The sequence below is a fragment of the Crinia signifera genome, chromosome 2 (genome assembly GCF_055691185.1).
Source record: "Crinia signifera chromosome 2, ASM5569118v1, whole genome shotgun sequence".
Lineage (NCBI taxonomy): Eukaryota > Metazoa > Chordata > Amphibia > Anura > Myobatrachidae > Crinia > Crinia signifera.
The window spans coordinates 159,064,107-159,085,289 of NC_139218.1; positions in this window are offsets into that span (position 1 = coordinate 159,064,107).

Below are 21,183 nucleotides of genomic sequence, written 5' to 3' on the forward strand. Positions count from 1 at the left end.
ACTATTTTGTTCATTTGACTTGTTTCTAATTTGAAATGCCCATTTTTGTGGGGCCAGAAAGGTGCGTCTTTAAAAGGCGATTTCTACGATACCCCACTTTTGCGCGTCGGACCGCGACTTTTTCCGGAAACGCCGAAAAACCGCAATTTTCAGGAGAAACGAGACGTACATCCTCCCCCTCTGCCGCCCACCCACCCAACTGACAGCCAGCCAGCAGACAAGCACAGAGAGTTCCGTGGGTCTGTCTGTGATGTCATAAAGGGCCTGCTGATCAATGGCCAGCTCTCTGATTGGCTGCTGTGTTTGATTGACAGATTGAATCTGGCAGCTGATTGGCTGTCTACCCTAAAGTGCATTACACACCCCTGATGGTACCACTGGCTAAGACTCCACCTCAGCTCATTGATTAATTATAAATTTAGAACAAATGATGGATGAAAGCAGGCAAGCCGGCCATTTTTTTCACGCTCATTGGACTTGTTTAATGCAATGCACCTGTGTATATTCACATGCATTCACTTCATGCTGTAACCACTGTGCATAAAAATTTGGAAACATGGCATACAGTGTATCATTTGCTGTCTAAGTCATGTTTCCCATATTTTCCATTGCAAGATACAAGCCGGTTTGAGTGTTTGGGGCACATTTTAGCTAAAATCATCCTACGGGGCCTAAATGCTTATGCTAAAGCCTGCCTATTTTGAATGGCGTAGTGGTCACTGCAACCTCCAAAAAAATCAGGACTTACTACCCCAATAACCTGCTAACTCACCCCTGAAATACTTACTTATTCACACTATTTTGTTCATTTGACTTGTTTCTAATTTGAAATGCCCATTTTTGTGGGGCCAGAAAGGTGCGTCTTTAAAAGGCGATTTCTACGATACCCCACTTTTGCGCGTCGGACCGCGACTTTTTCCGGAAACGCCGAAAAACCGCAATTTTCAGGAGAAACGAGACGTACATCCACCCCCTCTGCCGCCCACCCACCCAACTGACAGCCAGCCAGCAGACAAGCACAGAGAGTTCCGTGGGTCTGTCTGTGATGTCATAAAGGGCCTGCTGATCAATGGCCAGCTCTCTGATTGGCTGCTGTGTTTGATTGACAGATTGAATCTGGCAGCTGATTGGCTGTCTACCCTAAAGTGCATTACACACCCCTGATGGTACCACTGGCTAAGACTCCACCTCAGCTCATTGATTAATTATAAATTTAGAACAAATGATGGATGAAAGCAGGCAGGCCGGCCATTTTTTTCACGCTCATTGGACTTGTTTAATGCAATGCACCTTTGTATATTCACATGCATTCGCTTCATGCTGTAACCACTGTGCATAAAAATTTGGAAACATGGCATACAGTGTATCATTTGCTGTCTAAGTCATGTTTCCCATATTTTCCATTGCAAGATACAAGCCGGTTTGAGTGTTTGGGGCACATTTTAGCTAAAATCATCCTACGGGGCCTAACTGCTTATGCCAAAGCCTGCCTATTTTGAATGGCGTAGTGGTCAATGCAACCTCCAAAAAAATCAGGACTTACTACCCCAATAACCTGCTAACTCACCCCTGAAATACTTACTTATTCACACTATTTTGTTCATTTGACTTGTTTCTAATTTGAAATGCCCATTTTTGAGGGGCCAGAAAGGTGCGTCTTTAAAAGGCGATTTCTACGATACCCCACTTTTGCGCGTCGGACCGCGACTTTTTCCGGAAACGCCGAAAAACCGCAATTTTCAGGAGAAACGAGACGTACATCCTCCCCCTCTGCCGCCCACCCACCCAACTGACAGCCAGCCAGCAGACAAGCACAGAGAGTTCCGTGGGTCTGTCTGTGATGTCATAAAGGGCCTGCTGATCAATGGCCAGCTCTCTGATTGGCTGCTGTGTTTGATTGACAGATTGAATCTGGCAGCTGATTGGCTGTCTACCCTAAAGTGCATTACACACCCCTGATGGTACCACTGGCTAAGACTCCACCTCAGCTCATTGATTAATTATAAATTTAGAACAAATGATGGATGAAAGCAGGCAGGCCGGCCATTTTTTTCACGCTCATTGGACTTGTTTAATGCAATGCACCTGTGTATATTCACATGCATTCGCTTCATGCTGTAACCACTGTGCATAAAAATTTGGAAACATGGCATACAGTGTATCATTTGCTGTCTAAGTCATGTTTCCCATATTTTCCATTGCAAGATACAAGCCGGTTTGAGTGTTTGGGGCACATTTTAGCTAAAATCATCCTACGGGGCCTAAATGCTTATGCTAAAGCCTGCCTATTTTGAATGGCGTAGTGGTCACTGCAACCTCCAAAAAAATCAGGACTTATTACCCCAATAACCTGCTAACTCACCCCTGAAATACTTACTTATTCACACTATTTTGTTCATTTGACTTGTTTCTAATTTGAAATGCCCATTTTTGTGGGGCCAGAAAGGTGCGTCTTTAAAAGGCGATTTCTACGATACCCCACTTTTGCGCGTCGGACCGCGACTTTTTCCGGAAACGCTGAAAAACCGCAATTTTCAGGAGAAACGAGACGTACATCCTCCCCCTCTGCCGCCCACCCACCCAACTGACAGCCAGCCAGCAGACAAGCACAGAGAGTTCCGTGGGTCTGTCTGTGATGTCATAAAGGGCCTGCTGATCAATGGCCAGCTCTCTGATTGGCTGCTGTGTTTGATTGACAGATTGAATCTGGCAGCTGATTGGCTGTCTACCCTAAAGTGCATTACACACCCCTGATGGTACCACTGGCTAAGACTCCACCTCAGCTCATTGATTAATTATAAATTTAGAACAAATGATGGATGAAAGCAGGCAGGCCGGCCATTTTTTTCACGCTCATTGGACTTGTTTAATGCAATGCACCTTTGTATATTCACATGCATTCGCTTCATGCTGTAACCACTGTGCATAAAAATTTGGAAACATGGCATACAGTGTATCATTTGCTGTCTAAGTCATGTTTCCCATATTTTCCATTGCAAGATACAAGCCGGTTTGAGTGTTTGGGGCACATTTTAGCTAAAATCATCCTACGGGGCCTAACTGCTTATGCCAAAGCCTGCCTATTTTGAATGGCGTAGTGGTCAATGCAACCTCCAAAAAAATCAGGACTTACTACCCCAATAACCTGCTAACTCACCCCCGAAATACTTACTTATTCACACTATTTTGTTCATTTGACTTGTTTCTAATTTGAAATGCCCATTTTTGTGGGGCCAGAAAGGTGCGTCTTTAAAAGGCGATTTCTACGATACCCCACTTTTGCGCGTCGGACCGCGACTTTTTCCGGAAACGCCGAAAAAACGCAATTTTCAGGAGAAACGAGACGTACATCCTCCCCCTCTGCCGCCCACCCACCCAACTGACAGCCAGCCAGCAGACAAGCACAGAGAGTTCCGTGGGTCTGTCTGTGATGTCATAAATGGCCTGCTGATCAATGGCCAGCTCTCTGATTGGCTGCTGTGTTTGATTGACAGATTGAATCTGGCAGCTGATTGGCTGTCTACCCTAAAGTGCATTACACACCCCTGATGGTACCACTGGCTAAGACTCCACCTCAGCTCATTGATTAATTATAAATTTAGAACAAATGATGGATGAAAGCAGGCAGGCCGGCCATTTTTTTCACGCTCATTGGACTTGTTTAATGCAATGCACCTTTGTATATTCACATGCATTCGCTTCATGCTGTAACCACTGTGCATAAAAATTTGGAAACATGGCATACAGTGTATCATTTGCTGTCTAAGTCATGTTTCCCATATTTTCCATTGCAAGATACAAGCCGGTTTGAGTGTTTGGGGCACATTTTAGCTAAAATCATCCTACGGGGCCTAACTGCTTATGCTAAAGCCTGCCTATTTTGAATGGCGTAGTGGTCACTGCAACCTCCAAAAAAATCAGGACTTACTACCCCAATAACCTGCTAACTCACCCCTGAAATACTTACTTATTCACACTATTTTGTTCATTTGACTTGTTTCTAATTTGAAATGCCCATTTTTGTGGGGCCAGAAAGGTGCGTCTTTAAAAGGCGATTTCTACGATACCCCACTTTTGCGCGTCGGACCGCGACTTTTTCCGGAAACGCCGAAAAACCGCAATTTTCAGGAGAAACGAGACGTACATCCTCCCCCTCTGCCGCCCACCCACCCAACTGACAGCCAGCCAGCAGACAAGCACAGAGAGTTCCGTGGGTCTGTCTGTGATGTCATAAAGGGCCTGCTGATCAATGGCCAGCTCTCTGATTGGCTGCTGTGTTTGATTGACAGATTGAATCTGGCAGCTGATTGGCTGTCTACCCTAAAGTGCATTACACACCCCTGATGGTACCACTGGCTAAGACTCCACCTCAGCTCATTGATTAATTATAAATTTAGAACAAATGATGGATGAAAGCAGGCAAGCCGGCCATTTTTTTCACGCTCATTGGACTTGTTTAATGCAATGCACCTGTGTATATTCACATGCATTCACTTCATGCTGTAACCACTGTGCATAAAAATTTGGAAACATGGCATACAGTGTATCATTTGCTGTCTAAGTCATGTTTCCCATATTTTCCATTGCAAGATACAAGCCAGTTTGAGTGTTTGGGGCACATTTTAGCTAAAATCATCCTACGGGGCCTAAATGCTTATGCTAAAGCCTGCCTATTTTGAATGGCGTAGTGGTCACTGGAACCTCCAAAAAAATCAGGACTTACTACCCCAATAACCTGCTAACTCACCCCTGAAATACTTACTTATTCACAATATTTTGTTCATTTGACTTGTTTCTAATTTGAAATGCCCATTTTTGTGGGGCCAGAAAGGTGCGTCTTTAAAAGGCGATTTCTACGATACCCCACTTTTGCGCGTCGGACCGCGACTTTTTCCGGAAACGCCGAAAAACCGCAATTTTCAGGAGAAACGAGACGTACATCCACCCCCTCTGCCGCCCACCCACCCAACTGACAGCCAGCCAGCAGACAAGCACAGAGAGTTCCGTGGGTCTGTCTGTGATGTCATAAAGGGCCTGCTGATCAATGGCCAGCTCTCTGATTGGCTGCTGTGTTTGATTGACAGATTGAATCTGGCAGCTGATTGGCTGTCTACCCTAAAGTGCATTACACACCCCTGATGGTACCACTGGCTAAGACTCCACCTCAGCTCATTGATTAATTATAAATTTAGAACAAATGATGGATGAAAGCAGGCAGGCCGGCCATTTTTTTCACGCTCATTGGACTTGTTTAATGCAATGCACCTGTGTATATTCACATGCATTCACTTCATGCTGTAACCACTGTGCATAAAAATTTGGAAACATGGCATACAGTGTATCATTTGCTGTCTAAGTCATGTTTCCCATATTTTCCATTGCAAGATACAAGCCGGTTTGAGTGTTTGGGGCACATTTTAGCTAAAATCATCCTACGGGGCCTAACTGCTTATGCTAAAGCCTGCCTGTTTTGAATGGCGTAGTGGTCACTGCAACCTCCAACAAAATTAGGACTTACTACCCCAATAACCTGCTAACTCACCCCTGAAATACTTACTTATTCACACTATTTTGTTCATTTGACTTGTTTCTAATTTGAAATGCCCATTTTTGTGGGGCCAGAAAGGTGCGTCTTTAAAAGGCGATTTCTACGATACCCCACTTTTGCGCGTCGGACCGCGACTTTTTCCGGAAACGCTGAAAAACCGCAATTTTCAGGAGAAACGAGACGTACATCCTCCCCCTCTGCCGCCCACCCACCCAACTGACAGCCAGCCAGCAGACAAGCACAGAGAGTTCCGTGGGTCTGTCTGTGATGTCATAAAGGGCCTGCTGATCAATGGCCAGCTCTCTGATTGGCTGCTGTGTTTGATTGACAGATTGAATCTGGCAGCTGATTGGCTGTCTACCCTAAAGTGCATTACACACCCCTGATGGTACCACTGGCTAAGACTCCACCTCAGCTCATTGATTAATTATAAATTTAGAACAAATGATGGATGAAAGCAGGCAGGCCGGCCATTTTTTTCACGCTCATTGGACTTGTTTAATGCAATGCACCTTTGTATATTCACATGCATTCGCTTCATGCTGTAACCAATGTGCATAAAAATTTGGAAACATGGCATACAGTGTATCATTTGCTGTCTAAGTCATGTTTCCCATATTTTCCATTGCAAGATACAAGCCGGTTTGAGTGTTTGGGGCACATTTTAGCTAAAATCATCCTACGGGGCCTAACTGCTTATGCCAAAGCCTGCCTATTTTGAATGGCGTAGTGGTCAATGCAACCTCCAAAAAAATCAGGACTTACTACCCCAATAACCTGCTAACTCACCCCTGAAATACTTACTTATTCACACTATTTTGTTCATTTGACTTGTTTCTAATTTGAAATGCCCATTTTTGTGGGGCCAGAAAGGTGCGTCTTTAAAAGGCGATTTCTACGATACCCCACTTTTGCGCGTCGGACCGCGACTTTTTCCAGAAACGCTGAAAAACCGCAATTTTCAGGAGAAACGAGACGTACATCCTCCCCCTCTGCCGCCCACCCACCCAACTGACAGCCAGCCAGCAGACAAGCACAGAGAGTTCCGTGGGTCTGTCTGTGATGTCATAAAGGGCCTGCTGATCAATGGCCAGCTCTCTGATTGGCTGCTGTGTTTGATTGACAGATTGAATCTGGCAGCTGATTGGCTGTCTACCCTAAAGTGCATTACACACCCCTGATGGTACCACTGGCTAAGACTCCACCTCAGCTCATTGATTAATTATAAATTTAGAACAAATGATGGATGAAAGCAGGCAGGCCGGCCATTTTTTTCACGCTCATTGGACTTGTTTAATGCAATGCACCTGTGTATATTCACATGCATTCACTTCATGCTGTAACCACTGTGCATAAAAATTTGGAAACATGGCATACAGTGTATCATTTGCTGTCTAAGTCATGTTTCCCATATTTTCCATTGCAAGATACAAGCCGGTTTGAGTGTTTGGGGCACATTTTAGCTAAAATCATCCTACGGGGCCTAACTGCTTATGCTAAAGCCTGCCTATTTTGAATGGCGTAGTGATCACTGCAACCTCCAAAAAAATCAGGACTTACTACCCCAATAACCTGCTAACTCACCCCTGAAATACTTACTTATTCACACTATTTTGTTCATTTGACTTGTTTCTAATTTGAAATGCCCATTTTTGTGGGGCCAGAAAGGTGCGTCTTTAAAAGGCGATTTCTACGATACCCCACTTTTGCGCGTCGGACCGCGACTTTTTCCGGAAACGCAGAAAAACCGCAATTTTCAGGAGAAACGAGACGTACATCCTCCCCCTCTGCCGCCCACCCACCCATCTGACAGCCAGCCAGCAGACAAGCACAGAGAGTTCCGTGGGTCTGTCTGTGATGTCATAAAGGGCCTGCTGATCAATGGCCAGCTCTCTGATTGGCTGCTGTGTTTGATTGACAGATTGAATCTGGCAGCTGATTGGCTGTCTACCCTAAAGTGCATTACACACCCCTGATGGTACCACTGGCTAAGACTCCACCTCAGCTCATTGATTAATTATAAATTTAGAACAAATGATGGATGAAAGCAGGCAGGCCGGCCATTTTTTTCACGCTCATTGGACTTGTTTAATGCAATGCACCTGTGTATATTCACATGCATTCACTTCATGCTGTAACCACTGTGCATAAAAATTTGGAAACATGGCATACAGTGTATCATTTGCTGTCTAAGTCATGTTTCCCATATTTTCCATTGCAAGATACAAGCCGGTTTGAGTGTTTGGGGCACATTTTAGCTAAAATCATCCTACGGGGCCTAAATGCTTATGCTAAAGCCTGCCTATTTTGAATGGCGTAGTGGTCACTGCAACCTCCAAAAAAATCAGGACTTACTACCCCAATAACCTGCTAACTCACCCCTGAAATACTTACTTATTCACACTATTTTGTTCATTTGACTTGTTTCTAATTTGAAATGCCCATTTTTGTGGGGCCAGAAAGGTGCGTCTTTAAAAGGCGATTTCTACGATACCCCACTTTTGCGCGTCGGACCGCGACTTTTTCCGGAAACGCTGAAAAACCGCAATTTTCAGGAGAAACGAGACGTACATCCTCCCCCTCTGCCGCCCACCCACCCAACTGACAGCCAGCCAGCAGACAAGCACAGAGAGTTCCGTGGGTCTGTCTGTGATGTCATAAAGGGCCTGCTGATCAATGGCCAGCTCTCTGATTGGCTGCTGTGTTTGATTGACAGATTGAATCTGGCAGCTGATTGGCTGTCTACCCTAAAGTGCATTACACACCCCTGATGGTACCACTGGCTAAGACTCCACCTCAGCTCATTGATTAATTATAAATTTAGAACAAATGATGGATGAAAGCAGGCAGGCCGGCCATTTTTTTCACGCTCATTGGACTTGTTTAATGCAATGCACCTTTGTATATTCACATGCATTCGCTTCATGCTGTAACCACTGTGCATAAAAATTTGGAAACATGGCATACAGTGTATCATTTGCTGTCTAAGTCATGTTTCCCATATTTTCCATTGCAAGATACAAGCCGGTTTGAGTGTTTGGGGCACATTTTAGCTAAAATCATCCTACGGGGCCTAACTGCTTATGCCAAAGCCTGCCTATTTTGAATGGCGTAGTGGTCAATGCAACCTCCAAAAAAATCAGGACTTACTACCCCAATAACCTGCTAACTCACCCCTGAAATACTTACTTATTCACACTATTTTGTTCATTTGACTTGTTTCTAATTTGAAATGCCCATTTTTGTGGGGCCAGAAAGGTGCGTCTTTAAAAGGCGATTTCTACGATACCCCACTTTTGCGCGTCGGACCGCGACTTTTTCCAGAAACGCCGAAAAACCGCAATTTTCAGGAGAAACGAGACGTACATCCTCCCCCTCTGCCGCCCACCCACCCAACTGACAGCCAGCCAGCAGACAAGCACAGAGAGTTCCATGGGTCTGTCTGTGATGTCATAAAGGGCCTGCTGATCAATGGCCAGCTCTCTGATTGGCTGCTGTGTTTGATTGACAGATTGAATCTGGCAGCTGATTGGCTGTCTACCCTAAAGTGCATTACACACCCCTGATGGTACCACTGGCTAAGACTCCACCTCAGCTCATTGATTAATTATAAATTTAGAACAAATGATGGATGAAAGCAGGCAGGCCGGACATTTTTTTCACGCTCATTGGACTTGTTTAATGCAATGCACCTTTGTATATTCACATGCATTCGCTTCATGCTGTAACCACTGTGCATAAAAATTTGGAAACATGGCATACAGTGTATCATTTGCTGTCTAAGTCATGTTTCCCATATTTTCCATTGCAAGATACAAGCCGGTTTGAGTGTTTGGGGCACATTTTAGCTAAAATCATCCTACGGGGCCTAACTGCTTATGCTAAAGCCTGCCTATTTTGAATGGCGTAGTGGTCACTGCAACCTCCAAAAAAATCAGGACTTACTACCCCAATAAACTGCTAACTCACCCCTGAAATACTTACTTATTCACACTATTTTGTTCATTTGACTTGTTTCTAATTTGAAATGCCCATTTTTGTGGGGCCAGAAAGGTGCGTCTTTAAAAGGCGATTTCTACGATACCCCACTTTTGCGCGTCGGACCGCGACTTTTTCCGGAAACGCCGAAAAACCGCAATTTTCAGGAGAAACGAGACGTACATCCACCCCCTCTGCCGCCCACCCACCCAACTGACAGCCAGCCAGCAGACAAGCACAGAGAGTTCCGTGGGTCTGTCTGTGATGTCATAAAGGGCCTGCTGATCAATGGCCAGCTCTCTGATTGGCTGCTGTGTTTGATTGACAGATTGAATCTGGCAGCTGATTGGCTGTCTACCCTAAAGTGCATTACACACCCCTGATGGTACCACTGGCTAAGACTCCACCTCAGCTCATTGATTAATTATAAATTTAGAACAAATGATGGATGAAAGCAGGCAGGCCGGCCATTTTTTTCACGCTCATTGGACTTGTTTAATGCAATGCACCTTTGTATATTCACATGCATTCGCTTCATGCTGTAACCACTGTGCATAAAAATTTGGAAACATGGCATACAGTGTATCATTTGCTGTCTAAGTCATGTTTCCCATATTTTCCATTGCAAGATACAAGCCGGTTTGAGTGTTTGGGGCACATTTTAGCTAAAATCATCCTACGGGGCCTAACTGCTTATGCCAAAGCCTGCCTATTTTGAATGGCGTAGTGGTCAATGCAACCTCCAAAAAAATCAGGACTAACTACCCCAATAACCTGCTAACTCACCCCTGAAATACTTACTTATTCACACTATTTTGTTCATTTGACTTGTTTCTAATTTGAAATGCCCATTTTTGTGGGGCCAGAAAGGTGCGTCTTTAAAAGGCGATTTCTACGATACCCCACTTTTGCGCGTCGGACCGCGACTTTTTACGGAAACGCTGAAAAACCGCAATTTTCAGGAGAAACGAGACGTACATCCTCCCCCTCTGCCGCCCACCCACCCAACTGACAGCCAGCCAGCAGACAAGCACAGAGAGTTCCGTGGGTCTGTCTGTGATGTCATAAAGGGCCTGCTGATCAATGGCCAGCTCTCTGATTGGCTGCTGTGTTTGATTGACAGATTGAATCTGGCAGCTGATTGGCTGTCTACCCTAAAGTGCATTACACACCCCTGATGGTACCACTGGCTAAGACTCCACCTCAGCTCATTGATTAATTATAAATTTAGAACAAATGATGGATGAAAGCAGGCAGGCCGGCCATTTTTTTCACGCTCATTGGACTTGTTTAATGCAATGCACCTTTGTATATTCACATGCATTCGCTTCATGCTGTAACCACTGTGCATAAAAATTTGGAAACATGGCATACAGTGTATCATTTGCTGTCTAAGTCATGTTTCCCATATTTTCCATTGCAAGATACAAGCCGGTTTGAGTGTTTGGGGCACATTTTAGCTAAAATCATCCTACGGGGCCTAACTGCTTATGCCAAAGCCTGCCTATTTTGAATGGCGTAGTGGTCAATGCAACCTCCAAAAACATCAGGACTTACTACCCCAATAACCTGCTAACTCACCCCTGAAATACTTACTTATTCACACTATTTTGTTCATTTGACTTGTTTCTAATTTGAAATGCCCATTTTTGTGGGGCCAGAAAGGTGCGTCTTTAAAAGGCGATTTCTACGATACCCCACTTTTGCGCGTCGGACCGCGACTTTTTCCAGAAACGCCGAAAAACCGCAATTTTCAGGAGAAACGAGACGTACATCCTCCCCCTCTGCCACCCACCCACCCAACTGACAGCCAGCCAGCAGACAAGCACAGAGAGTTCCGTGGGTCTGTCTGTGATGTCATAAAGGGCCTGCTGATCAATGGCCAGCTCTCTGATTGGCTGCTGTGTTTGATTGACAGATTGAATCTGGCAGCTGATTGGCTGTCTACCCTAAAGTGCATTACACACCCCTGATGGTACCACTGGCTAAGACTCCACCTCAGCTCATTGATTAATTATAAATTTAGAACAAATGATGGATGAAAGCAGGCAGGCCGGCCATTTTTTTCACGCTCATTGGACTTGTTTAATGCAATGCACCTTTGTATATTCACATGCATTCGCTTCATGCTGTAACCACTGTGCATAAAAATTTGGAAACATGGCATACAGTGTATCATTTGCTGTCTAAGTCATGTTTCCCATATTTTCCATTGCAAGATACAAGCCGGTTTGAGTGTTTGGGGCACATTTTAGCTAAAATCATCCTACGGGGCCTAACTGCTTATGCTAAAGCCTGCCTATTTTGAATGGCGTAGTGGTCACTGCAACCTCCAAAAAAATCAGGACTTACTACCCCAATAACCTGCTAACTCACCCCTGAAATACTTACTTATTCACACTATTTTGTTCATTTGACTTGTTTCTAATTTGAAATGCCCATTTTTGTGGGGCCAGAAAGGTGCGTCTTTAAAAGGCGATTTCTACGATACCCCACTTTTGCGCGTCGGACCGCGACTTTTTCCGGAAACGCCGAAAAACCGCAATTTTCAGGAGAAACGAGACGTACATCCACCCCCTCTGCCGCCCACCCACCCAACTGACAGCCAGCAGACAAGCACAGAGAGTTCCGTGGGTCTGTCTGTGATGTCATAAAGGGCCTGCTGATCAATGGCCAGCTCTCTGATTGGCTGCTGTGTTTGATTGACAGATTGAATCTGGCAGCTGATTGGCTGTCTACCCTAAAGTGCATTACACACCCCTGATGGTACCACTGGCTAAGACTCCACCTCAGCTCATTGATTAATTATAAATTTAGAACAAATGATGGATGAAAGCAGGCAGGCCGGCCATTTTTTTCACGCTCATTGGACTTGTTTAATGCAATGCACCTTTGTATATTCACATGCATTCGCTTCATGCTGTAACCACTGTGCATAAAAATTTGGAAACATGGCATACAGTGTATCATTTGCTGTCTAAGTCATGTTTCCCATATTTTCCATTGCAAGATACAAGCCGGTTTGAGTGTTTGGGGCACATTTTAGCTAAAATCATCCTACGGGGCCTAACTGCTTATGCCAAAGCCTGCCTATTTTGAATGGCGTAGTGGTCAATGCAACCTCCAAAAAAATCAGGACTAACTACCCCAATAACCTGCTAACTCACCCCTGAAATACTTACTTATTCACACTATTTTGTTCATTTGACTTGTTTCTAATTTGAAATGCCCATTTTTGTGGGGCCAGAAAGGTGCGTCTATAAAAGGCGGTTTCTACGATACCCCACTTTTGCGCGTCGGACCGTGACTTTTTCCGGAAACGCTGAAAAACCGCAATTTTCAGGAGAAACGAGACGTACATCCTCCCCCTCTGCCGCCCGCCCACCCACCCAACTGACAGCCAGCCAGCAGACAAGCACAGAGAGTTCCGTGGGTCTGTCTGTGATGTCATAAAGGGCCTGCTGATCAATGGCCAGCTCTCTGATTGGCTGCTGTGTTTGATTGACAGATTGAATCTGGCAGCTGATTGGCTGTCTACCCTAAAGTGCATTACACACCCCTGATGGTACCACTGGCTAAGACTCCACCTCAGCTCATTGATTAATTATAAATTTAGAACAAATGATGGATGAAAGCAGGCAGGCCGGCCATTTTTTTCACGCTCATTGGACTTGTTTAATGCAATGCACCTTTGTATATTCACATGCATTCGCTTCATGCTGTAACCACTGTGCATAAAAATTTGGAAACATGGCATACAGTGTATCATTTGCTGTCTAAGTCATGTTTCCCATATTTTCCATTGCAAGATACAAGCCGGTTTGAGTGTTTGGGGAACATTTTAGCTAAAATCATCCTACGGGGCCTAACTGCTTATGCTAAAGCCTGCCTATTTTGAATGGCGTAGTGGTCACTGCAACCTCCAAAAATATCAGGACTTACTACCCCAATAACCTGCTAACTCACCCCTGAAATACTTACTTATTCACACTATTTTGTTCATTTGACTTGTTTCTAATTTGAAATGCCCATTTTTGTGGGGCCAGAAAGGTGCGTCTTTAAAGGCGATTTCTACGATACCCCACTTTTGCGCGTCGGACCGCGACTTTTTCCGGAAACGCAGAAAAAACTCAATTTTTAGGAGAAACGAGACGTACATCCTCCCCCTCTGCCGCCCACCCACCCAACTGACAGCCAGCCAGCAGACAAGCACAGAGAGTTCCGTGGGTCTGTCTGTGATGTCATAAAGGGCCTGCTGATCAATAGCCAGCTCTCTGATTGGCTGCTGTGTTTGATTGACAGATTGAATCTGGCAGCTGATTGGCTGTCTACCCTAAAGTGCATTACACACCCCTGATGGTACCACTGGCTAAGACTCCACCTCAGCTCATTGATTCATTATAAATTTAGAACAAATGATGGATGAAAGCAGGCAGGCCGGCCATTTTTTTCACGCTCATTGGACTTGTTTAATGCAATGCACCTGTGTATATTCACATGCATTCACTTCATGCTGTAACCACTGTGCATAAAAATTTGGAAACATGGCATACAGTGTATCATTTGCTGTCTAAGTCATGTTTCCCATATTTTCCATTGCAAGATACAAGCCGGTTTGAGTGTTTGGGGCACATTTTAGCTAAAATCATCCTACGGGGCCTAACTGCTTATGCTAAAGCCGGCCTATTTTGAATGGCGTAGTGGTCACTGCAACCTCCAAAAAAATCAGGACTTACTACCCCAATAACCTGCTAACTCACCCCTGAAATACTTACTTATTCACACTATTTTGTTCATTTGACTTGTTTCTAATTTGAAATGCCCATTTTTGTGGGGCCAGAAAGGTGCGTCTTTAAAAGGCGATTTCTACGATACCCCACTTTTGCGCGTCGGACCGCGACTTTTTCCGGAAACGCTGAAAAACCGCAATTTTCAGGAGAAACGAGACGTACATCCTCCCCCTCTGCCGCCCACCCACCCAACTGACAGCCAGCCAGCAGACAAGCACAGAGAGTTCCGTGGGTCTGTCTGTGATGTCATAAAGGGCCTGCTGATCAATGGCCAGCTCTCTGATTGGCTGCTGTGTTTGATTGACAGATTGAATCTGGCAGCTGATTGGCTGTCTACCCTAAAGTGCATTACACACCCCTGATGGTACCACTGGCTAAGACTCCACCTCAGCTCATTGATTAATTATAAATTTAGAACAAATGATGGATGAAAGCAGGCAGGCCGTCCATTTTTTTCACGCTCATTGGACTTGTTTAATGCAATGCACCTTTGTATATTCACATGCATTCGCTTCATGCTGTAACCACTGTGCATAAAAATTTGGAAACATGGCATACAGTGTATCATTTGCTGTCTAAGTCATGTTTCCCATATTTTCCATTGCAAGATACAAGCCGGTTTGAGTGTTTGGGGCACATTTTAGCTAAAATCATCCTACGGGGCCTAACTGCTTATGCCAAAGCCTGCCTATTTTGAATGGCGTAGTGGTCACTGCAACCTCCAAAAAAATCAGGACTTACTACCCCAATAACCTGCTAACTCACCCCTGAAATACTTACTTATTCACACTATTTTGTTCATTTGACTTGTTTCTAATTTGAAATGCCCATTTTTGTGGGGCCAGAAAGGTGCGTCTTTAAAAGGCGATTTCTACGATACCCCACTTTTGCGCGTCGGACCGCGACTTTTTCCGGAAACGCCGAAAAACCGCAATTTTCAGGAGAAATGAGACGTACATCCTCCCCCTCTGCCGCCCACCCACCCAACTGACAGCCAGCCAGCAGACAAGCACAGAGAGTTCCGTGGGTCTGTCTGTGATGTCATAAAGGGCCTGCTGATCAATGGCCAGCTCTCTGATTGGCTGCTGTGTTTGATTGACAGATTGAATCTGGCAGCTGATTGGCTGTCTACCCTAAAGTGCATTACACACCCCTGATGGTACCACTGGCTAAGACTCCACCTCAGCTCATTGATTAATTATAAATTTAGAACAAATGATGGATGAAAGCAGGCAGGCCGGCCATTTTTTTCACGCTCATTGGACTTGTTTAATGCAATGCACCTGTCTATATTCGCATTCATTTACTTCATGCTGTAACCACTGTGCATAAAAATTTGGAAACATGGCATACAGTGTATCATTTGCTGTCTAAGTCATGTTTCCCATATTTTCCATTGCAAGATACAAGCCGGTTTGAGTGTTTGGGGCACATTTTAGCTAAAATCATCCTACGGGGCCTAACTGCTTATGCTAAAGCCTGCCTATTTTGAATGGCGTAGTGGTCACTGCAACCTCCAAAAAAATCAGGACTTACTACCCCAATAACCTGCTAACTCACCCCTGAAATACTTACTTATTCACACTATTTTGTTCATTTGACTTGTTTCTAATTTGAAATGCCCATTTTTGTGGGGCCAGAAAGGTGCGTCTTTAAAAGGCGATTTCTACGATACCCCACTTTTGCGCGTCAGACCGCGACTTTTTCCGGAAACGCCGAAAAACCGCAATTTTCAGGAGAAACGAGACGTACATCCTCCCCCTCTGCCGCCCACCCACCCAACTGACAGCCAGCCAGCAGACAAGCACAGAGAGTTCCGTGGGTCTGTCTGTGATGTCATAAAGGGCCTGCTGATCAATGGCCAGCTCTCTGATTGGCTGCTGTGTTTGATTGACAGATTGAATCTGGCAGCTGATTGGCTGTCTACCCTAAAGTGCATTACACACCCCTGATGGTACCACTGGCTAAGACTCCACCTCAGCTCATTGATTAATTATAAATTTAGAACAAATGATGGATGAAAGCAGGCAGGCCGGCCATTTTTTTCACGCTCATTGGACTTGTTTAATGCAATGCACCTGTGTATATTCACATGCATTCACTTCATGCTGTAACCACTGTGCATAAAAATTTGGAAACATGGCATACAGTGTATCATTTGCTGTCTAAGTCATGTTTCCCATATTTTCCATTGCAAGATACAAGCCGGTTTGAGTGTTTGGGGCACATTTTAGCTAAAATCATCCTACGGGGCCTAAATGCTTATGCTAAAGCCTGCCTATTTTGAATGGCGTAGTGGTCACTGCAACCTCCAAAAAAATCAGGACTTACTACCCCAATAACCTGCTAACTCACCCCTGAAATACTTACTTATTCACACTATTTTGTTCATTTGACTTGTTTCTAATTTGAAATGCCCATTTTTGTGGGGCCAGAAAGGTGCGTCTTTAAAAGGCGATTTCTACGATACCCCACTTTTGCGCGTCGGACCGCGACTTTTTCCGGAAACGCTGAAAAACCGCAATTTTCAGGAGAAACGAGACGTACATCCTCCCCCTCTGCCGCCCACCCACCCAACTGACAGCCAGCCAGCAGACAAGCACAGAGAGTTCCGTGGGTCTGTCTGTGATGTCATAAAGGGCCTGCTGATCAATGGCCAGCTCTCTGATTGGCTGCTGTGTTTGATTGACAGATTGAATCTGGCAGCTGATTGGCTGTCTACCCTAAAGTGCATTACACACCCCTGATGGTACCACTGGCTAAGACTCCACCTCAGCTCATTGATTAATTATAAATTTAGAACAAATGATGGATGAAAGCAGGCAGGCCGGCCATTTTTTTCACGCTCATTGGACTTGTTTAATGCAATGCACCTGTGTATATTCACATGCATTCACTTCATGCTGTAACCACTGTGCATAAAAATTTGGAAACATGGCATACAGTGTATCATTTGCTGTCTAAGTCATGTTTCCCATATTTTCCATTGCAAGATACAAGCCGGTTTGAGTGTTTGGGGCACATTTTAGCTAAAATCATCCTACGGGGCCTAAATGCTTATGCTAAAGCCTGCCTATTTTGAATGGCATAGTGGTCACTGCAACCTCCAAAAAAATCAGGACTTACTACCCCAATAACCTGCTAACTCACCCCTGAAATACTTACTTATTCACACTATTTTGTTCATTTGACTTGTTTCTAATTTGAAATGCCCATTTTTGTGGGGCCAGAAAGGTGCGTCTTTAAAAGGCGATTTCTACGATACCCCACTTTTGCGCGTCGGACCGCGACTTTTTCCGGAAACGCTGAAAAACCGCAATTTTCAGGAGAAACGAGACGTACATCCTCCCCCTCTGCCGCCCACCCACCCAACTGACAGCCAGCCAGCAGACAAGCACAGAGAGTTCCGTGGGTCTGTCTGTGATGTCATAAAGGGCCTGCTGATCAATGGCCAGCTCTCTGATTGGCTGCTGTGTTTGATTGACAGATTGAATCTGGCAGCTGATTGGCTGTCTACCCTAAAGTGCATTACACACCCCTGATGGTACCACTGGCTAAGACTCCACCTCAGCTCATTGATTAATTATAAATTTAGAACAAATGATGGATGAAAGCAGGCAGGCCGGCCATTTTTTCACGCTCATTGGACTTGTTTAATGCAATGCACCTTTGTATATTCACATGCATTCGCTTCATGCTGTAACCACTGTGCATAAAAATTTGGAAACATGGCATACAGTGTATCATTTGCTGTCTAAGTCATGTTTCCCATATTTTCCATTGCAAGATACAAGCCGGTTTGAGTGTTTGGGGCACATTTTAGCTAAAATCATCCTACGGGGCCTAACTGCTTATGCCAAAGCCTGCCTATTTTGAATGGCGTAGTGGTCAATGCAACCTCCAAAAAAATCAGGACTTACTACCCCAATAACCTGCTAACTCACCCCTGAAATACTTACTTATTCACACTATTTTGTTCATTTGACTTGTTTCTAATTTGAAATGCCCATTTTTGTGGGGCCAGAAAGGTGCGTCTTTAAAAGGCGATTTCTACGATACCCCACTTTTGCGCGTCGGACCGCGACTTTTTCCGGAAACGCAGAAAAACCGCAATTTTCAGGAGAAACGAGACGTACATCCTCCCCCTCTGCCGCCCACCCACCCAACTGACAGTCAGCCAGCAGACAAGCACAGAGAGTTCCGTGGGTCTGTCTGTGATGTCATAAAGGGCCTGCTGATCAATGGCCAGCTCTCTGATTGGCTGCTGTGTTTGATTGACAGATTGAATCTGGCAGCTGATTGGCTGTCTACCCTAAAGTGCATTACACACCCCTGATGGTACCACTGGCTAAGACTCCACCTCAGCTCATTGATTAATTATAAATTTAGAACAAATGATGGATGAAAGCAGGCAGGCCGGCCATTTTTTTCACGCTCATTGGACTTGTTTAATGCAATGCACCTGTGTATATTCACATGCATTCACTTCATGCTGTAACCACTGTGCATAAAAATTTGGAAACATGGCATACAGTGTATCATTTGCTGTCTAAGTCATGTTTCCCATATTTTCCATTGCAAGATACAAGCCGGTTTGAGTGTTTGGGGCACATTTTAGCTAAAATCATCCTACGGGGCCTAAATGCTTATGCTAAAGCCTGCCTATTTTGAATGGCGTAGTGGTCACTGCAACCTCCAAAAAAATCAGGACTTACTACCCCAATAACCTGCTAACTCACCCCTGAAATACTTACTTATTCACACTATTTTGTTCATTTGACTTGTTTCTAATTTGAAATGCCCATTTTTGTGGGGCCAGAAAGGTGCGTCTTTAAAAGGCGATTTCTACGATACCCCACTTTTGCGCGTCGGACCGCGACTTTTTCCGGAAACGCCGAAAAACCGCAATTTTCAGGAGAAATGAGACGTACATCCTCCCCCTCTGCCGCCCACCCACCCAACTGACAGCCAGCCAGCAGACAAGCACAGAGAGTTCCGTGGGTCTGTCTGTGATGTCATAAAGGGCCTGCTGATCAATGGCCAGCTCTCTGATTGGCTGCTGTGTTTGATTGACAGATTGAATCTGGCAGCTGATTGGCTGTCTACCCTAAAGTGCATTACACACCCCTGATGGTACCACTGGCTAAGACTCCACCTCAGCTCATTGATTAATTATAAATTTAGAACAAATGATGGATGAAAGCAGGCAGGCCGGCCATTTTTTTCACGCTCATTGGACTTGTTTAATGCAATGCACCTGTCTATATTCGCATTCATTTACTTCATGCTGTAACCACTGTGCATAAAAATTTGGAAACATGGCATACAGTGTATCATTTGCTGTCTAAGTCATGTTTCCCATATTTTCCATTGCAAGATACAAGCCGGTTTGAGTGTTTGGGGCACATTTTAGCTAAAATCATCCTACGGGGCCTAACTGCTTATGCTAAAGCCTGCCTATTTTGAATGGCGTAGTGGTCACTGCAACCTCCAAAAAAATCAGGACTTACTACCCCAATAACCTGCTAACTCACCCCTGAAATACTTACTTATTCACACTATTTTGTTCATTTGACTTGTTTCTAATTTGAAATGCCCATTTTTGTGGGGCCAGAAAGGTGCGTCTTTAAAAGGCGATTTCTACGATACCCCACTTTTGCGCGTCGGACCGCGACTTTTTCCGGAAACGCCGAAAAACCGCAATTTTCAGGAGAAACGAGACGTACATCCTCCCCCTCTGCCGCCCACCCACCCAACTGACAGCCAGCCAGCAGACAAGCACAGAGAGTTCCGTGGGTCTGTCTGTGATTTCATAAAGGGCCTGCTGATCAATGGCCAGCTCTCTGATTGGCTGCTGTGTTTGATTGACAGATTGAATCTGGCAGCTGATTGGCTGTCTACCCTAAAGTGCATTACACACCCCTGATGGTACCACTGGCTAAGACTCCACCTCAGCTCATTGATTAATTATAAATTTAGAACAAATGATGGATGAAAGCAGGCAGGCCGGCCATTTTTTTCACGCTCATTGGACTTGTTTAATGCAATGCACCTGTGTATATTCACATGCATTCACTTCATGCTGTAACCACTGTGCATAAAAATTTGGAAACATGGCATACAGTGTATCATTTGCTGTCTAAGTCATGTTTCCCATATTTTCCATTGCAAGATACAAGCCGGTTTGAGTGTTTGGGGCACATTTTAGCTAAAATCATCCTACGGGGCCTAAATGCTTATGCTAAAGCCTGCCTATTTTGAATGGCGTAGTGGTCACTGCAACCTCCAAAAAAATCAGGACTTACTACCCCAATAACCTGCTAACTCACCCCTGAAATACTTACTTATTCACACTATTTTGTTCATTTGACTTGTTTCTAATTTGAAATGCCCATTTTTGTGGGGCCAGAAAGGTGCGTCTTTAAAAGGCGATTTCTACGATACCCCACTTTTGCGCGTCGGACCGCGACTTTTTCCGGAAACGCTGAAAAACCGCAATTTTCAGGAGAAACGAGACGTACATCCTCCCCCTCTGCCGCCCACCCACCGAACTGACAGCCAGCCAGCAGACAAGCACAGAGAGTTCCGTGGGTCTGTCTGTGATGTCATAAAGGGCCTGCTGATCAATGGCCAGCTCTCTGATTGGCTGCTGTGTTTGATTGACAGATTGAATCTGGCAGCTGATTGGCTGTCTACCCTAAAGTGCATTACACACCCCTGATGGTACCACTGGCTAAGACTCCACCTCAGCTCATTGATTAATTATAAATTTAGAACAAATGATGGATGAAAGCAGGCAGGCCGGCCATTTTTTTCACGCTCATTGGACTTGTTTAATGCAATGCACCTTTGTATATTCACATGCAT